This window comes from Desmodus rotundus, chromosome 12 (assembly GCF_022682495.2).
Source record: "Desmodus rotundus isolate HL8 chromosome 12, HLdesRot8A.1, whole genome shotgun sequence".
Lineage (NCBI taxonomy): Eukaryota > Metazoa > Chordata > Mammalia > Chiroptera > Phyllostomidae > Desmodus > Desmodus rotundus.
Genome location: NC_071398.1, coordinates 36,884,585 through 36,904,561, shown reverse-complemented (window position 1 = coordinate 36,904,561; position 19,977 = coordinate 36,884,585). Strand labels below are relative to the sequence as shown.

Sequence of the window (19,977 nt, the reverse complement as noted above, 5' to 3'; positions counted from 1 at the left end):
GCTATGAAGAAGATTTCCGAGGTATACTACTGCTGGAGACAGTGGGACGTGCTACAGAGGCAGCTGTGTGGCATGGCTCGTATCTTTACAGAGCAAACTAAAACAGTAAGTGTGTCCATCTAAGTAGAAAAGTTCACGAACAGGAAGGGGTCTGGCGGGATACCCCCCCAACTGCTGACATCACTACCTCTGAGAGACATTAGACTTGTAGGTACAGAGACTTCCATCTTTCCCTTGACACTCTTTTCAATAATTTTCTTTAATAATAAAGAAGCTTAGGTGTACGAGTTGTAAAATCTGAGCAAACAAACAGCCGTACTGTACTCACCCTCAGTATATTCTGGACTCTAGTGTCCCTTGAGGGTCCCAGGAGAGCTGATGTCAAAGACTGTGCATCTACAGAGAGGGGAAACACGAGGTTATGTCTTTGGCTGCGGTGCCCATCTGTTATTCACTAATCCACTCCCTGAACAAATAGTTACTGAGCACCTGCTCCACGCCGGGCGCCCAGGGACACCAGTGACTGAGATGAAGTTGTTTGTCCTCAGAGAGCAGACATTCCAGCAGGGGAGGAAGACAATAAACACAGTATGAAGTCGGGAGCATGGTGAGGAGAGTGATGGGGCTGCTACTGCACAGAGTGGTCAGAGAAGGCCTGAGGAGAGGACAGACACCTGAGCACAGGGGACTACGAACTATGTGACTGCCCGAGAAAGAACTTCCAGGTCACCGGAATGGCCTGTGCAAAGGACCTGAGGCAGGAGTTTATACACAGAGCATCTGAAGATCAGCAAGAGGCCCAGGTGCTTGCTGCAGATGAGGGAGGGAATGAGTGGTGGGAGACGAGAACAGGGAGGTGACAGGGGCAGATGGTAGGCCATTCTGAGGACATCTCTTTCAGATATTTGTGAGGAGTGGCAGAGAAAGAGCACTTGTCCTGACCTGTAACTTTATATTATTAATTTATGCTTTTGAATATTAATGGTTGTTACATTTGAATGGATTTCATGGAAACTTTATATTATTAATTTATGCTTTAAAATATTCAGTATAGTTGTTCATATTTGAATGGAAATTTCATGAACGAATAAATGTATTCAGGCTGAGACACCATTGTCTCTATTGATCACCATCCCATTTCAGCTTTGGCCAGGAATTTACCATGTCGGGGAGATGCGATCTGAGAGGAAAATCTAGCACCTTCCTACACAGATGGCCACGAAATAATAACTCTCACTCCCTATGGCCAGGTTCTGTCCTAGCAGACATGTGCCGACTCATCTCACTCTCTCAATAACCCTAAGAAATAGATACTATTATTACGTCCATGCTACAGATGAGGACACTGAGGCATGGGGTGGGTAAGGAACCCACTAGCTGAGGCATCCAGCCGGTCAAGCGTATACCATATAGCTGGGATGAAACCAGGCAGCCTGGCACCAGAGCCCGCTCCTGCCCACTTAGCCAGATGGCGGTCAGTGAGGAGAGGGCTAACCACAGGCTGGCAATGCCTCTCTGCCCCTCTTGCCCAATAGCACTACGGCCCAATGCTGCCCACACGCCAAGGCCGGGCTCAAATGCCAGCTACCTCCTCCAGGAGGCTTCCCAGGAAGGAAACCTAACACACCAACTTTCCAGGGTCCAGGAATCAGAACAGCTTCAATAATTTTGGGGGGACTCCTGGAGAAGCAAGCCAAAAGGGTTGTTAGTATTTTTCATGCTAGGTCAGCAGCCTGGTAAAGAAGAGCGTGAATTTCTTCTCAGAATCATGTGTTTAAATGTATAAAATACAATACACAAAGATTACAAAGAAAACCAATTATATTTAGATATTAAAATATATATAAAATGCAACCAAATTTGAGATACAGTAATACATGTGATTCTTTATGAATGCTTTCAATTAAGAAATCTCAGTTGTGGATCCAATAACTATAATAATTTGGAAATAGCTGTAACAACTATAATGTGATATGGAAATATTTGATTTCTAGCGGTGACAGGCCACAATTCAGAAAGAGAAAATGCTAGATTTCAGTTAGATAGTAGAGGAAATAAAGAGGTAATTTTTCCCCCAGCCAACTTCGCAATCCTCTAAACTCCATCCATGGACCCTTCAAGGGCCCAGAGTCCTGAGATTAAGAACCCCTAAGGTAGACCTGAGACAGGGACAAGGTGAAGTGTGTTCCCAGGGAAGATAACAATTTGGGGGTGAGGGCAGGCTCAGATCCTTGTGAACTTCGTGTGGGGAAGGGTCCTGTGCATCGGCTGTTTGGGCTCACAGCGCATCATTTGCCTTTCTGGGTCAGCCCCCTGAGCCTCACCTTTCCCACTGAACCCACAGAATTCCTGTGGGAATGACCCTGCCCATGGGTTAGTAGAGAAGGGGGGAATGGTCATATGGATCCAGGCCTAACTAATAAAGCCACTGTACCATCCCTTCCTTGCCCCTGGCCAATGAACACCAGCCTCAGGACCTGTGCTGGGACTACAGGAAAGAGATTATTTCCCTTGGGGCTGCTAAGATGGTTGGATATACATGTGGAGCTGCCTAAGATCCTACCTGAGATTAAAATTAACACGGAAAAATGCAGAGCTGGGAGGTGGAAGGAAACAGGGTCCTGGTAACCTTAGAAGAGGCACTGGATCCAGCCATGCCTGAAGCCATTATATGTATTGCACATTGTCACTGACTGTGAATCCATACATTTCATTTTTTAAAAAAGATTTTATTTATTTATTTTTAGAGAGAGGGGAAGGGAAGGAAAGGAAAGAGAGGGAGAGAAACATCAATGTGTGGTTGCCTCTCGCGTGTCCCCTACTGGGGACCTGGATCCACAACCCTTTGGTTCCAAGCTGGTGCTAAATGCACGGAGCTACACCAGCCAGGGCAATACATTTTCTCTTATACTTAAGCAGGTTGACCTGAATTTGTATTTGTTCACACAACTAAATGACTCTCAACTAACATAGAAGGGCAGAGGCAACTGTAGTTCTTGATGATTCCCACAGCTCATTACCAAGCCACTTAGGAAAGCACAGAGTAAAATAAAAAAAACAGTTATTATACACGGAAACAGCAAATACAGAAAAACACATACTTAAAAAAAACTCAGAAATAGCCTCTCAGGGAGGTGCTATCCCTAAGCTGGTCTATGAAGACTTAGCAATTTTGGTTTTCAAGATGCTTGGGAGGGCAGGAGGAAACCAGAAGTACCCAGAACATTTTCCTTTATCTCCAGACTCCCCATTTAAAAAATTCCTGAGATGATCAGAAAGCCCCTGCAAATAAAGCTGTAAAATTTTAACAGCTGCCTTTTAAACTGCAGTGGAAATTGCTTTTCTGTCTTATTTCCTTCCCTTTCCTTCTCTAGAGTGATGCATACGGCTCTTGAAAGACACATCAGCGGTGATGCTGTCTCTCTGAGCTGAGAACTACTTCCTGCCAATTGGAGGAAGCTGTGGTGTCCAATGGTCTGGTAACCCTCATACACGGGAGGGGCCATGGCAGACAGGAAGAGGCCAAGTGGTTGTGGAATTGGCAGCAAAGGAGGGCTACAGAACCAGGAATTCGTCAGGGACCCAAGATGTCCCAGCACAACCACCAGAACAACAGCCGCAGTCCACCTGCCCCATATGTTACACTGACAGGGCCAAGCAGATGAGAAAACCTGGGGGTGAGAGGGTGTCCCAGCCTGACTCCCAGCCTGAGTGGCTCCTCCCCTCACCCACAGTGATGGGTTCTGGGAGAAACACATGACCTAAGCAGGGCTAATAAGAGTTGGCCCTGGAAACTTTGCTGGAATCACTGGGGAAAAGGGAGGGGACATGAGGCAGGGGCTGTTGAGGGCTACTTTGGTCCCTGGAGGTGGGAGTGGGACACCTGAGAATGAAGTCAAGGCTGAGAGAGGCAGAGCCCAGGAGTGGAGAAGGGCGGAATCTTGACCAGAGTACTTGAATGCCGACTCCAGTCACGCCAGCCCTGGGATTTTTCGGGTCCCAGAGTCATTAACTGCCCTTTGCAGTGTAAGCCAGTTTAAAATGGGGAGATTCTATCATATACAACAGAAATAACTGATAGAACTGGAAAAGACCTCAAAAATTAATACAGTGCTCCTTAATGTTTGCTCGAACATGATCCTTCTAAGGAGCTGACAAAACAAAACTATATCAAGTCTCTCCTGAAAACAAAGCAAAACAGAAACACACAAAATACTGCACGTCTCAGGGAGGTCAAAGCCCCTGTTTAGGAAGTGGGTGAGGAATGCTTTGATCTAGTCGGACCTGTCCGTGTAATGGAAACTGTGGTTCACAATGCTTCAGCGAGTTGTCTGGGGCCAAACGAGGGCAGAGCCAGGCCTCCCTAGATCCCCGGGAGGTTCCACCTTGAACTCCCCTGAGTGCAGACCTCAGGGAAGACTGCAGAGCATCAGGGGAGTAGCAGGTGAAGCTTCAGGCCTCCACACCCCCATGGACCTGCAGCAGCTCCACTTTGTTCTGTTTTATAAAATAGGCTTTCAGGGAAGTGTCTGACCTTGTTCCATCACTCCATAATCAACACACTGAAAACCAACCTCTCGTATCGTATTTCAAAGTACAGCTGGCCCTTAGACACAGTAAAAAATCTGTGCATAACTTGTGATTCGACTACAGTCAGCCCTTTGAGTCTGTGGATTCAACCAACCATATGGATCAAAAAGTTCTTTTCCATCTGTGGTTGGGGACCTGAGGTGGGGAAACCGAGGTGGGCAATGTGAAAATACCGTGAGGTAACCTCACAGAAGCCTACGAAGCAGGCGCCATCGCCATGGCTCTGTGTGAGCTTCTTCTGCAGTGGTCAGCTGGTGCGCTGCTCTCCTGCCCCTCCTGCCCCTCAGGCAGCCAGGCACCTGGGCCTTTGCGTCTGTGCTTCTGGGACTGACATTTCTAATCTCCCCTTGTATTTCCATCTCAACTCATATAGAACGGCTCCTGCACTCACACCTCTTCACTCCCTTTTACTCGGTCCTCTACAAAGGCCAAGTGAAAAGGATGTGGCTAATCCGACCAGTCAGAGACTGTGACTCTTGCTGGCACATGCTTTTCCCCGGGGCAGGTTATTAGCCCCAAAGGCTGAAACCAGGACCACCAGCATTCCTTGTGTTCAGAGGTGGCAGCAGGCTCTCTTCTGCTTTCTGTCCTGGAGCAGGGCACACAGCCTGGGCACTGTTCACCCAACCTCTAAAAGGGCCTGGTCACATGTACCCTCTCCTGACCAAGTGCTGACGGGAGCAGCCATGTCTCTCTCCTCTGCGCAGCCAGTTGTGCAAGTGGCTGATGTAGGAATTGAGATGGGACGTGAAGTAAAATCAAGCCCACCAGGGCCTTCTGCCATAAGCTGCATACTACTGGAGCCTCACATTGAGATATCAGGGACTCAATCCACCAATGAAATGGTTCGATCTCCCTTCACTTAGAGAAGAGTCCCGCTCTATCCGCCTGCATCCTGTCTCTGAAATAGTGACCCAGGAAAATATTTGTTCATTCAACTGTCTCTACCTACCTGCCAACGAGGAAAAGCTGCCACGCGAAGGAAGGACTTTTGCCTTGGGAAAATCTAGGCCCTCGACCACCATACATACAGCAGCTGCTGAGATCAACTTGCAATTAATCATGCTTTATTTTATGACCTATATTCTATTAATAACAGGCCAGCGATTTAGCCCTGGTTATTTCATTGACTGACGCAGTCCACAGTATGACTAAGGCTGGGGGCTGACTATGAGGGTCTCACATTCTCATCTCCGGTCCTCCTCTCCCACCCAACATAAGCATCACAGGACAGGGCTCTAAGGACTTCACTCAGAAGTGCCAGGGGACTGACTGTCATGCCTCCAGCCTAGCCCAAGTAACGCCATGGCAGAGTGGCTCAACAGAGACCACTGCTAAGGAACTGCTCGGGGAAAGCAACAAAGTATAACCATTTCATGCACAGCAAATTGGTTAGAACGTCAGCCCGACACCACCAAATGTGCCGAAGCTGTGGCCTAACGGGAACTCTATCACTGCAGGTGGGAACACACCACAAAACAGACACTTTGAGAAAACAGCTGGCCACTCCTTGTGAAGAAAAAGAACGAATAGCCTCTGTGACTCGCTTCACTGTCCCCAGTGGCTGGGCTCTGGGGTTCTTTGCCCAGTTCCTAGACCCATGTGGCTTTGCAAATACATTCTCATTCTGACTTGGAGCATGAAGTTCTTGCTTCGATTTTCCATGTAACCCTCACACCAACCCTGTGAGGCAGGGTTTACTAGCAGCCCTGCTTGTACCAGACAAGAACACAGGCACAGAGGGGTAACCTGCCCAGGACCACACCGCAAGGAGGTGGCACAGCCAGGAGACCCAGTGGCAGACCTGGTGGGTCTGTCTCCAGGACCACCAACACTGCCAAACACAGCAGTTAAAAAGGGCACGGGCTCAGCCTCGAACCTGTGTGACTCCTCTTCCAGACATCAGTTTCAGATGGATCAAAAACCCAAATACAAAAAAAATTCCATTGTGTGTAAAACATAACACAGGAGCATATCTTCACGTTGGGGCGGGCAAAGGTTTCCCACTCAGGGATTCTCAGAAACGGTTCGCTCTCCGCACAGAAAGGGTCGGACTCATCCACACAGTCCTGCGTCCCTTCTCTAGTCTGCCTTTTTGTGGCATGGAGTGTAAATGTGGTAACTGGATTTGACAGGGTGTCTCTTGTCCCCAGAACAGAAGGGCTGACCTCTCAAGGTGCCCTAGCCTCCTGGGGAAGGGGGTGCGGCAGCCATCTTGTGGCCACAAGGGGCCAGAGTCCCGGCGGCACCGGCGCCGACCCTGCCAGCCGTTGAGCCACACACCCTCTCTCCAGGTGTTACGTGATTCACACAACCTCCGAGGTGTCAAAGTGACACCGCCACTTGTGTATTCTTATTCAGTAGAACCTCGGTTTTTGAACTTACTTCGTTCTAGAAGCGATGTGTTTGAAAGACAAGCCATTTTCTCCCATTAGAAATACAGTAATGCACAGGTATCAGCATGAAAGGGTTGTCAGGCCAAGAACTAAAATTTTGTTTGACAACCAAGACACTTTTTTCCACAAACAACTTAGTCAAGAACTGAGGTCTGAATGTACTTGTGGTCGAGTGCATTCCTGACTGGACACCTGCTACAGCCAAGCTCCAGCAGCCTAGAGAGTTTGCACACAGCCACTGACATGGACTCGAAGGTGTCCCAGAAAGACTCAACTCAGGAATAAACTTTTGGCAATCTTTGGGAAAGATTTTCACCAAGCCTGGCTGATCACAGGCATCCAGAGATGACTAGGTACATGAATGAATTCTCAGAGGACCTGAATTGGGAACAGCCTTCTTTCTCTCTACAGACTTCTAAGAGGTCAGGGAGACGGACTTTAAGGGCCAAGCCCACTGCACTGAAACACCTCATCGTGGTCTGCCGGCCCCGGCTCACTGGCTGGGGAAACCCTGCATAATTGTGGATGTTTCCCCACCCCCAGGCACGTGCTGGACGTGCCAACAGTTAAGCTCCTTCCTGCACTCCCATAAAAACAGCTTGTCGTGTGGGCTCAGACGCTGGGTGCTTTTCCACAAAGCACTTTCCAGTGCCCAGCTAATCAGATGAAAGACAGAACAATGGTCAATCACCAAAATAGGTCAGGCTTTGTATTTTAATCCTCTTATTCTTAACATATTGAAAGGGAAGAATAAAACCATTATCAACAGCAAAAACATCTATGTTTTTACTATGGTTTACTTAACCTCACTGGGCCTCAGTTTCCTAAAACAAGGAAATATCTAAAACAAGGATAATAATAGGGATATTGTGAGGATTAAGGAAATTACTCCATGACAAATGTTTAGAACAGAATCTATCATGTAGTAAGTGTTCAATAAAAATGAGCTACCATTATTTTTATTGCTGGAGACAGAAGGCCCTTGAGACATTTCAAAGTCCACCCCCTGGTGAACCATCCAGAGAAAGGCACTGCTCAGATTCTGGCCACTTGAGGTAGGAGGGAGGCCTTAGGGCCAATGAAGAGAAGCTGGTTGCTGTGGCCCAGGGTACTGCAGGCAGGAAATGGACCTACTGGGTGCTAACTGCCCACCCAGTAGCCACTCTTGCCTTTCTCCTAAGGAAAGACTACAATCCCTCAACCTCCCTTGCAGCCAGGGGTGGCCAACAAGAGGGAAGCAAAATTTGTGGGACTTCAGGAAAATTCCTTACCAGAAACGCAGAGCTGGACTATACTTTTGTGCCCCTCCCCACACCCCGATTCCTATGCAGACCAGAGACTCACTGGGTGGACTCCAGCGGTCACACCGGGCCACCTTAAGGACAAAAGCTGTGTGTTGGGGTGGTGAAGTGGAAAGATAGAAGAAGCCTGCCCTTCCCGCTGACTGTGGGGCTGCCACAGCCCTGGATTACAAATCTCTGACATCTTGCTCACGAGAGAAACCCCCCTCCATTGAGTTTGCACCATTGTTAGTTCTGGTCTCTGCTACTGACAGTCAAAGGCACTTCCAAATAATGCTGTAGTTTTACACAGCTGATCACCAATGGGACAGTGTTTTAAGACAGAGAAATCCTTCTAGTAACCTGCGACCACTTAAATGCTTTAGGACCTTTGCTCTCTCCTCAATACCAGGTAGAAAGCTAGACACAGAATTTCCCACAGAATGGAGCTACAATCATTTTGCCTTAGGAGGAGGTGAAGTGAGAACTATATGAGATACACTGAGTCATTCATTCAGCGATTATTAAGTGCTCCTCTCTGCTGGGGACTGTGCAACGTACGGGGCTAAATATGGTGAACAAAAGCAGATGTGGTCTCTGTTCCCACAGAGCTTCCAGTCCAGAACAGAAGGCAGGAAACAAACAGGCAAACGACAAATATAAGTTCAAGTGGTGAGACCACGTAGAAAACCAGGGTGAGTATTAGCTCAGAAGTAAAGAGAAAGGAGAAGGAAGCCATGTGAATAGTGGGAGTAAGAATATCCTAAAATGCCCATCATCTGAAGAATGGATAAACAAAGCGTGGTACATCTATACAATGGAGTATCATTCAACCATAAAAGTAAAGTAGTGATTCATGCACAATGTGGATGAGCGCTGAAAACACCACGCTCAGTGAACGAAGCCAGTCACCGAAGACCACAAGTCACACAATTCCATTTATATGAACTGTCCAGAATAGGCGAATCTAGAGACAGAAAGTGGATCAATGATTGCCAGGGGCTGTGAGGAGGCAGAATTGTGGGGAGAGAGACTGCTAATGGTTACGGGGTTTCTTTTTAAGTCGATGAAAATGCACTGGAGTGAGAAACTAGTGATGGTTGCACAATTGTGTAATTACATCAAAACCCACCAGTTGTACACTTTAAAAGGGTGAATTTTATGTCATGTGAATTACGTATCAATGAAAAGACATTCAAAGGTCTAACCAAATTGAGTTACTGGATTGGGAATAAGGTTTCTAATGAAAGTTAAAAAGAAAAAAAAGAAGTATCCCAAGAGATAAAGGAGGATGTGAGAGTATGATCAAAGACAGTCACAGGCGGCCGCGTGGCTGGGCTGCCGCGGCGAGGGAAGGTGTGCTACGAGATGCGGAGGAGGCTCGCAGGGCTGCAAGAGCCACGGTAGGCTACACACTTTCATTTTAATTATGATGGGAGGAAGGATGATGTATTCTGACTTCCATTTCTGAAAGATCCCTCTGGCTGTTGCACAGAGGTTGTCGGGGTGAGGGTTCAAAAGGGAGAAGAGTGAGGTGGCTGCTGCACTATCCAAGAAGAGACAGTGAAGGCTGGGACCACGGCAGTGGAATGGAAAGGAGGAGGCAGATGAAGATCTGTTTCAGATCAAGGGCAAACAGGCCTTGCTGATGGACTGGCCACGAGGGATGAGCAGAAAAGGGAGATTCGAGAATGATCTTCACATAGTCTTATGAGTCTTTCCAAGGCAGTTTTCTGCCAGATGCAAACTGTGCACAGCACAGGAAGAGCAGTTCACCAAATGCCTGTTAAAAGAACTGAATAAATGAACAAAGTCGTTGCCTGTTTCTTTTGTTTGTTTTTTGGTGGGGAATATTTTTGTATTTTTAATAAAGATGTACATTTCCTCTCCATGTATACATATATATATACATATATATATATATATATACACATATATATATATATACATATATATATATATATATATATACAGAGTTATATACACATATATTTACGTCTTTATATAAATATAACATCCTTACCTATACCTGTTTCTACCATCACTAGTAGACACTGGCCCACTAGATACCACAACCTCCTATCTGCTCAGACCAGAAACCGAGGGTTATTCTTCTTTATGTACACACTCCCCACGCAAGTGAGAGCCGCTGAGTCAGTAACCACCAGGGCTGTGCTTCTCTGAGGGGGTCAGAGAAATAGCCGAGCCAGTGAGAAGCGAACTCTCGCTTCTGATGAACAATCTGCAGAAGAGGAATGAGAGGAAGAGGTGCTACCCCAGGGACAGGCAGTGGTGTCTTTCTCTTTGGCGGGGTCGGGAGGAATATGGGATAGTCCGGCGGGCGAAGGGGCTGGGAGGTCGATTTGACTCTTTGCCTTTCCCTTCAAGAACATCTACTGCAACAGAAGTCCAGCAAGAGACAAGTTATGACGCCAAAGGGGTCATGAGCTTCAACCCACTCACAGCCACATCCATTCCGAGGGGAAACCAGAACCCGGGAGGACTGCATCCTCGTCCTGGAACCCGGAGAGGACCACCACGGTCACAGACCACAGTGCCAACAGTGGACCCCCACATCACACCAATATACAAAATTTAACTCAAAATAAATCCAAGCCCTAAATGTAAGAGCTAAACCTCTTAAGCTCTTAGAAGAAAATACAGGTGAAATTCATAACGTTGGATTAGGAAATAGTTTCTTAGATAGGACACCAAAAGCTCAAGCAAGAAAAGAGCTACAGGTGAATGGGACTTCATCAAAATGCACAACTTTTGTGACTTAAAGAACACCATTAAGAAAGTGAAAAGACAACCCTCAGAATAGGAGAAAAATTTTGAAAGTAATATATCTGACAAGGGACTTATATCTAGAATATATAGAGAATTCTTACTACTCAATTTTTTAAAAACTCAAATAACCTGATTTAAAAATGGGCAAAGGCAGTTACAGAGTAAGTTATGTAAGGTTCGGCAGAAGAAGCAGTCAATACCACCACAGCGACTCTGTATGGAGACAGATGTGCCTACAGCTACCATGGAGATCACTTTATAAGGCATATACATGTCTAATCACTGTGTTGTACACCCGAAACTAATACGACATTCTATGTCAACTATAGGTTAAGCACAAATTTTTTAAAAATGGGGAAAAAAACCTAACAAAAAATGAACAAAAAATTTTCCAGGCTGTCTTCTAAAAAGTTTTCAATGATCCAAATGTCCTCCAGCAACTTGTGAGAGTACTTAGCTGAGCTCATTAACGCCCTATATTTTTCTTTTTCAAGGCTGTCTCTCCTCCAACAACCCCCCCGCCCCCCCCCCCCCCCCGCCCTTGCCAAATCTGGTATGAGCCGAAACATGTCAGGCTTTACCTGCTTGCGATCCATGATTCCTCTAGTCTACAGCCCTAGTGCGGGCAGAAGGCAACTCCCAGATATGTTAATTTAGATAAGTCAGCCTGGCTGGCACCTCTCAGCAGCACAAGAGAGAAACACAAGCCAGGGTGAGAACCAGGTTTTCTTCAGGGACCTGAGGGTGCAGATGGCAGGAAAGGACAGGAGCAGGGCCTGCCTCTCCTCTCACATGCTTGCAGGGTACCCTGTTTTAAGCTCATACCCTTAGTAGCTGAGTGGCCTGGAGTCCCCCACATGCCCACAGACTCTCAGAAAGGGCCAAGGAGGCTTGCGGCAGCAGCTGCTGTCCATTGATACTGCCGACCTCTCTGGAACAACGGCAAATATGAGAAACAGGAGGGACCAGAGGACAACGGACATGGAGGGATCAGGCTCATACAAACAAGAGGCCTTCTCGTTCACGTGCTATAGGCCAGTCATCCTCTACGCCTGGCCCAGAACCAAAGGCCTCTCCAGCCACCACTTTTTCGCCCTACTGTGACCCCCGTGATGGGAAAACAAAGCTGACGTAGTATGCAGACCACAAGGGCCCGGAGTGCAGCCGCAACTCCAGCACAACCCATCTGTCCCTGCCACACTGGCTGTAGGTCTGAAATAACTGCACAGGGGAAGGGACTACACATGACCAAATGAAAAGTCAGCTGGTGGATGGTGGGAGATGCGAGAACATGAGCCATCCTAAAACTGGCAGCAAGTCCATTCGATTCAGCCCAGGTTCTGATCTGAACTTAGTGCAGGGGAGGCCCCAGCCTTTACTTGAGTGGTTCCCTCTACCTGGAATACATTTGCCCTTGATCCTTCAAGACTCAGCTCAGCAAAAATGTGTGCCTGTGGGTATTAGCCGAAGCAGCCTCTGTGAGTGGAGCAAAAGGAAGAAGTGTCAACCAGCAGGGATGGCCTGACAAATTGTGATATAGACACACAAACAAATTTTTTATGTCTCTCCTTCCTTATCCTCCAAGTCCATTAGCAAGTTCTGTTGCCACTACCTCTAAAACATATCCTGATTCTATTTCTTTCCCCCACCTTCCTAGGCCAAGCAGGAAGGGCCATTGCAAGGGACCTGAGGCAGGTATAAGCGAGTGTTCATGGAGCACTGAGGAGGCCCATGTGCCTGGAATAGAGTGAGTGAGTGAGAGGAAATCATAGTTAATAGGAACAGATTGTGTGGAGCCTAGGTGGCTAGCCACAGTGGGGACTTTGGCTTTTATTCAGGGTGAGATGTAGCCATGAAAAAGTTCTCAGCAGAGGAAGGATGGATCTGCTTGAGCTCCTCTGGCCCTATCCAACCCTCTTCCCCGCCCAGGATGGAAACCAATCTCAATGAGAAACTGAAGTTTAGTCATTTGTCAATGAGAAATTAACTAACAGAAGGGTCTCCACCCACTTCCCCCAACCCATTAAGGCCTCCTGCTGGCCAGCAGGGCCTTGCAACAGGACAAACAATCCACATCACACTGTAGAAACCAGACCCTCCTCCACTGGCCACTGGGAGAATCCCAGAAGCTGATGGGAAGCAGATAAGGCCACCTGGCCAGGAGAGTGCCATCTCGGTGATCAGCTAGCGCCGGAATCAAATTCCAACTCCACCTTTAAGCAGCTGTGTGACCTGTGACTCATTACTAGACCTTTCTGAGCCACAAGCTTCCTTATCAGTAAAGTGGGCGGGGGTGGGGATGGTTATTTCCATTCTTGATAAGCCTGTTGAGAGGGTTAAATGAGGCAACAGGGATCGAGTGATTGGCAAAGAGCTGGGCACAAAAGGAGTCCTCAAAGATGTTAGCAAAGCTGTTATGATACCTGAAATATCAAAGAAATAATAGCAACATTATCAACTCCTCAAGTCTGAGGACGTCCCTTGGGCAAACTGGACTCTGACAATATTAAACATGGGACCCAAGTGAAGGGTCCTCCAGAGTAGAGAGGCCTCCAGCAGGGAAGTCTCTTTCTCCGTCTCCTTCCTCTCCATGGAGTCACTGCCCAGAACGGCGTCATCCGTGCAAGAAAGAGGAGATGGGCCACCGACGGCTGGAGGAGCTGGCGGTAAACGTGCACGGTACGGACATGGCGGCTCAGCCTTTCACAGGCAGGGGCGCCCACAGAAGAGACCCCAGCCCGTATCCATCTCTCTCAAGGAAATGTGAGAAAAGGGAGAAATTTAATAGCATAAAGGCAGACTGGGGAAATTTCTTGTCTCTTTCCCCCTCCAGAATAGCAATAGGCCCTTCAGTTTGCTCCATGCAAGCAGGGCAAGGCCTCTGGGGGCCTCAGGTCCACATTGAAAACATGGGGATAATATTCACTATTTGGGCTCATCCATACTCAGCACATACTTGTTAAGCAACTACCACGGGCCAGACACTGCTCTAGATGCTGAGATAATCCCTGCCCTCATGGTTCATGTGCTAAGGAGGACAGTACAAAAAGCAAATATACAACATCAGGTGACAAAAAGAAAAATAAAGCAGGGAACAGACAGTGACAGGGAGGGCCATTTCAGACGGGGCACTCAGGAAGGCCTCCCGGAGGCGGTATGTTAGCCATGCAAGCAGGGACTGGAATAAAGTAGTAAAATCATATAGACACACATACATATACACACATAATTTTGGATATGCCTGTGTGTACAATTTATATACATGCATATAGCCAAGAATACAGAACCTGCTATGGAAATATAAGGTGATCTAGCTTGAAAGGTAAGAATGCCCTGGGTTGCCTGGGATTGGAATCTTTCCCCAGATTCCAATTTGCCCTTTGTGGCTGAGAAGTATTAATGAAGAATGTTTCTTTTTTTTTTTCCTTCTTCATACTTGGTAGTGTACTGTAGACACAGAAGGAGCTCCCTATCAGGACCTTATTTCCCCTTAATCACTGCTCAGTGTTCCATTGTTTGGAAAACCTGACTGATTCATCTAGTCCCCTATTTTTAAATATTTATTTATTTATTTATTTGAGAAAGGGGAAGGGAGGGAGAAAGAAACATTGATATGAGAGAGAAACATCGTTCGGTTGCCTCTAGTATGCACCTCTATCAGGGACAGAACCCAGGCACGTGCCCTGACTGGGAATCGAACCAGTGACCTTTTGCTTTGCAGGACCACACCCAACCAACAGAGCCGCACCAGTCAGGGCCAAGTACCCATTAATGGACACACAGGGTAGTCCCCATGTTTTGCTCTGACAGTGTCCTAATGAACAGCCTTGGACACAGATCACTTGTCACACTTGGGAACATCTGTAGGCAAAAACTCCCAGAAGTGGAGCTGCTGGGGCAAAGGCAGGGTGTGTGCAAGGGTCACAGTGACAGGCAGTGCCAAAGTCCTGTCCGAAGTGACAGTCCTATCTTCCCTCGCGCCTGCCCTGGACAGGCCCACCTTGGCACAGCACCGCTGCAGCACGTGCTCATGCTTCGCTTGTGCCCTTCTGAGAGGTGGAAACTGTTCTCTCAGCATGATTTTATTAGGCATTTCTCTTGTTACGCATGGCGCTGGAATATCTTGTTATGTGTCTTAGAGAGCGACATTTCCTCTCTTTACAGGTGCCGCCTGTGGAAAACATTCCGTCCCTGTAGAAAATATTCTCATGCCAGTGTCCAAAGCCCTCCCACTACTCCTGCCTGGTCCTCTCTCGTCCTCCTCAGGCCCCAGTCTGCAAAAGGATGAAAGCCCAATGTCCTGCCATTACGTTCACTGCGCGCCACCGCCTTCAACCACGACGCTGGGATGACGGCAATACTGGCCTCAGAGAAGGGCTGCAAGGATAAAGTAAGACGACAGCAGGTGAGGGACTTAGAAAAATGGCTGGCATTCAGTGCTCAATAAATTACTGTCATCATTATTATATCCTGTTAAATGTGAGTCACCACTTCAAGGTTTTATATGTAAAAGTGCTTAGTACCATGCCCATTACCAAGTAGCCACTCAAAAGGCAGCTCCTGTCTTTATTATATTACTACCATCATTCGATTCATTTCTGCAGCAAAGTTTATTAATGTGCATATTTGGTGGAAGGGGTCACATCTGTAACAAAACCAACTCTGGTCCCTGCCTTCATGGAGCTGACATCACAGAGGAAGAAGGCCCTGAACTTGTAAGCTGAGTAGAGTTCAGGAAGAAATGCGACGTTTAAGGAGATGTTTAAGGAGAGATCTAAAAGAGGAGCCAGCATGGGCAGGCCAGAATGGGCAGCAGGCAGGGAGGAACGACAGGGGAAGAGTAAGCACTCTAGGGACTGGGAACACATGGAATGTGCGGAAGGGATTGAAAGCAGGCCAGGCAGCTGGAGGGCAGAGCGGAGGGACCTGTGGGGTGAGGCTGGTGTCAGGCAGCAGGTGGGGCACCCAGAATGTTGGGCCCGGTGCGTTTCCAGAGGGGACTGCTTTGGGAAGGTGGATAATGCACAGGCACCCCTCATCCTCTAGCAGCTCAGGAGCGAAACGAAGTTTTAGTGTCACTACGGTAAAGTGCAGCCCATCTGCTGTCCTCAGGGGTCTTGCTTACGTGACTCCCAGCTCGGAGGTCCTGGGAAGAGGATACAGTAGACACCCAGGAAGGGACAGAGAGAACAATAACCCCATCCCTGCCTGCCTACAGCTGAGTGGCCTAGGGAGGGCACCTGATCTGTCTCAGGAAGTCCTTCCCTGGCCCGCATTAATGAGTCCAAAGGAAGGTATCTTCCCTTCCTTGGGTTGCTTTGCGCTGGAGCTGGGAGAACCCAGTGCTATTCTCTTTCGGAGCCTGTACTGCAAGGTGTACAGCTTGGTCTGGGGATGACCAGGTTTCTCACCAAGTGAAGGGAAAATCAGAAAGAGAGACATGAATGTAAGGAAATGAATAAAGCAAATATGGGAGGAAGGCAGTGAGGGAGAGAATCCTGGTAGTGGCATTTGTGTTCTGATTCCAACCCACAGGCCGGCTGCTTCCCAGCACCCATTCTGCCTTTCCCCTATGAGTGGTTTTGGGTGGAAGCAACTACCCCATTAGTGTTCCCATACCCTTGCCAGTAATTGGTTCAGGGGAGGTCACATGACCTGTGCTAGTCCAATCCAAGGAGAGCTCTGAAGCTTTGCAGTATAGGTGGTGGACAGATCCTCTTCTCAGGCCTGAGCTGAGAAGACGTAAACCTGGATCAATGCTGGCAGCCAGTCTGCAACCTCCAGGAGAGCCAGGTTGGAGGATGACTTGGACATCAAAGGGAAGAATGGAGGAACAGCAAGAAAGTGGGTCACTGATGATGACCCTCAGCTCCTGGATCAATGAGCCCAGAACTCACCCCACCTCTGAGCTTTCCAGTCATGTGAGCCAATCCTTTCTTCCGGGGTTTATGCCTATTCGAGTTGGTGTTTCAGTTACGTGCAACCAAGTAACTGAGACTGGGACGGGTCCTTCCTGAGGGCTTGTTTTGTTTCTCTGGGCCATCCCAGCACCCTCTGGTTAAACCCTCCTTTGACTAAGCTGCAAAAATGGCAGGACTTAAGGTATAGCAATCTGGCCGAGGACTTACCCACCCCTCCCCCTTCCCCCTCATTTTCCCCAGCTATGAAATGGGGATAACAACAAACACTTCCTTGGGTTTTTAAGAGGATTAAACACATTCGCAATGATTATTCTAAGGCACTGAAGGGTAGCTGAAAGGTCTCAATTTTAGAAAGCAATTAGCTACACCCCTCTCCCATCTTGTTTGCTATTCCTTTGTTCAGGTCAGCAAGTGCTTTCTTCACAAACAGTCCCAAAGAACAGCCAGCCCAGTTTCTGCCAGGAGAGGGGCAGATCTTGCCTCAACAGGGGATCTGAATGAAAGAGATGGGACTCAACTTCTCCGGGGGCGGGGTGCCGGAGGGAGTCGTCATGAGCACATTTCTCCATCAAATGTAAGCTGGGCTCTAAAGTTTCAAAACACAGGCTAGGGCACAGTCCCAGGGAAGACAAAGGAAAGAGAGCCCGGATGAATAGAAACCACGACACAGCAGGTTCCACAACTAACTCTGTTGGGAGGAGGCTCCCGGGCTGGCTTGCAGCCACATCCGCTCCGCACAGCTAGCTAGCTATGAGGCAGCAGGAAGAAGGGACCCCACCACGTCTGTATTTACAGCTGGGAACTGGCACGGGGATAACTCGGAAATAACTCAGTCAGGAAGTAAGAACTGGAGGATGCTTCCATAGCAACGCCCATTTGGAGATCCCTGCCCACAGCTGGAAACATTCAGAAGTGAGGCTTATCTAGAGATGTACACCAAATTCATTTTTTCCATTTGCACCTGGAATGTGTTACTTAAACTTCACTTCCTTGGGAGACCTCTGGGTAGGTCTTGTTCTGTGGCTCAGAAAATCCCTCTTCTGAGCATTTAGAACAGAGGACCTGCCTGTGTGACAGTGTTTCCCGTGTCTTCTCTTTCTGTGGGTGCCAAGGACAGGGTCTGTTGTCTGCTTTGCTAACTGGTACATGGTTCAGAACAGGCCATCAATCAATATTTGTTGAATAAATAAATCAACTGTTCTGCCCTCAATTGTACTGTTATTCCTAACTTCAGCTAGCATGTAAGCACCCGTACGTACAGGCAGTGAGCGGAGGTGCGTGACGCCTCGTAGGGCACTCACTACTGTCGTGCCCATCTGAAACTGGGCCTCCTCCTCAAGGCCAGAGCCACAGAAACGCACTCCTGTCATCTTAAGAGAAGGACGGGAGAGAGCACGAATACCTAGGGCAAGGCTGGGCACGTGGAGCGATGGGTGTTGAGGAATCAACTTTGATTTCAAGCATTTTCTGAGTAGAAATTTTACAGGGCTGAAGTGCACCTCAGCAAGGAAGGTTAGAACAGGCTGCGGGGGACACGCAAACAGTAAACAGATGGCTGAATTCTGGGAGATTTCTACCCAACTGCCCCAGAAGCCACAGCTCATAGGATTTCTTACCTTTTCAAATATTCCCATTTATGAAAGAAATATATGCTTATATACAAATATAAAAACTTGAGAAAAAAATGTACAAAGAAGAATACAGTTTCCCATATCTCCCTAGCAAAGGATAACCACTATAAAGAAGGTGGTTCGTTTCCTTTCAGTCTTTTTTCTTAGTATGAGCAGTATATGTATAGAGAAGAGGAGAGAGAGATTTTCCCCCTTCAAAGTCTTTCACCTGTGCTTTTCTAGGAGATTTTAAACATCAAATGGCAAAATTATGCCTACTTCCCCAAACTACAGATTTGGAGAAGAACAAGGCTTTCCTCTTCCTCTCTTTCAATTTTTGCATTTATCAGAACCACTATTATAGACCATAGTTTTCAATCCTAACTGTGCCTGGCCATCAGAGTAGGATAGAATAATTGCATGGCCACTATTAACTGAGCAACTACTATAGAAGTGGCTGTTTTGCCCTGGCTGGTGTGGCTTAGTGGACTGAGAGCCAGCCTGCAAACCGAAGGGTGGCCAGTTCCATTCCCAGTCAGGGCACACACCTGGGTTGTGGGCCAGGTCCCAGTTCGGGGTGCACAAGAGGCAGCCACACACCGATGTTTCTCTCCCTCTCTCTTTCTCCTTTCCTTCCCCTCTCTCTAAAAATAAATAAATAAATCTTAAAAAATGATAAGTGTCTGTTTTAAACATTTTACAAGCAGTATTTATTCTTTCAATCCTATCATCATTTTACAGATAAGGAAACTGAGGCACAGAAGCAGAGGCGACTTTCCCAAGGTCATATGGCTGTTAAAGTGGTGGTGCTGGGTTTTTAAGCCATGCCATTTGGCCCCAAGTGCCCTCTTTCCCCTGGTCCACCACTGCTCAAGACCCAGGCCAACAGAGACACCAACTCTGAGCTTCAGGGCAAGGTTCCCAATGTCCCCACTGCCAAGTTTGTCATGATTACTCATCCTTCTCTCGAGTCATTTTATTTCCTAAAGGAAATGAGAAATTGCTGGAATTCAGCAGAAATGAGACAGCCAGAAGCTACAGCCGACCACAGGCACACGTGGGACTCCCGCTGGGCTGCCTAAGAAACATTCTTAACAGATGACCTTTTTGGAGGGGCCAGGGGTCAGTTGCTGGGTGGATCCCCCTTCACTGAGACCACACCCAGCTCCTGGCGCTATGTGAAGGCCCCTCCCTAACTTCACCAGTAAGTGGGAAGAAGAACAAACTGGAAAACCCACAGCCCACTACCTATTCATATGTGAACCTGCAGAAACGGTCAGGGTTGCCAGCTGCTGGATGGGGACTTCTCTTGTTTGTTTAGAGGATTAGTGGGGTTAGAGTCAATATTTGGTCACTGTGGGGGAGTCAGCCAGTTAAGTTTTTGCCATCA

At 47.7% G+C, this 19,977-nt stretch overlaps 1 protein-coding gene across 10 annotated transcripts in view; it reads right to left on the bottom strand.

Moving 5' to 3' along the window:
• Positions 1 to 19,977, bottom strand: part of SIPA1L3 (signal induced proliferation associated 1 like 3) — a 226,640-nt gene that overhangs the window by 135,033 nt on the left and 71,630 nt on the right. For 7 of the 10 annotated variants that reach the window (XM_053914877.1, XM_053914880.2, XM_053914879.1 and 4 more), the window contains one exon: positions 329 to 396. The exons of the other annotated variants lie outside the window; for them this stretch is intronic. The gene's annotated coding sequence lies outside the window, so the exon portion shown is untranslated. The remainder of the gene's footprint in view (positions 1 to 328; positions 397 to 19,977) is intronic. 10 annotated transcript variants of the gene reach the window in all.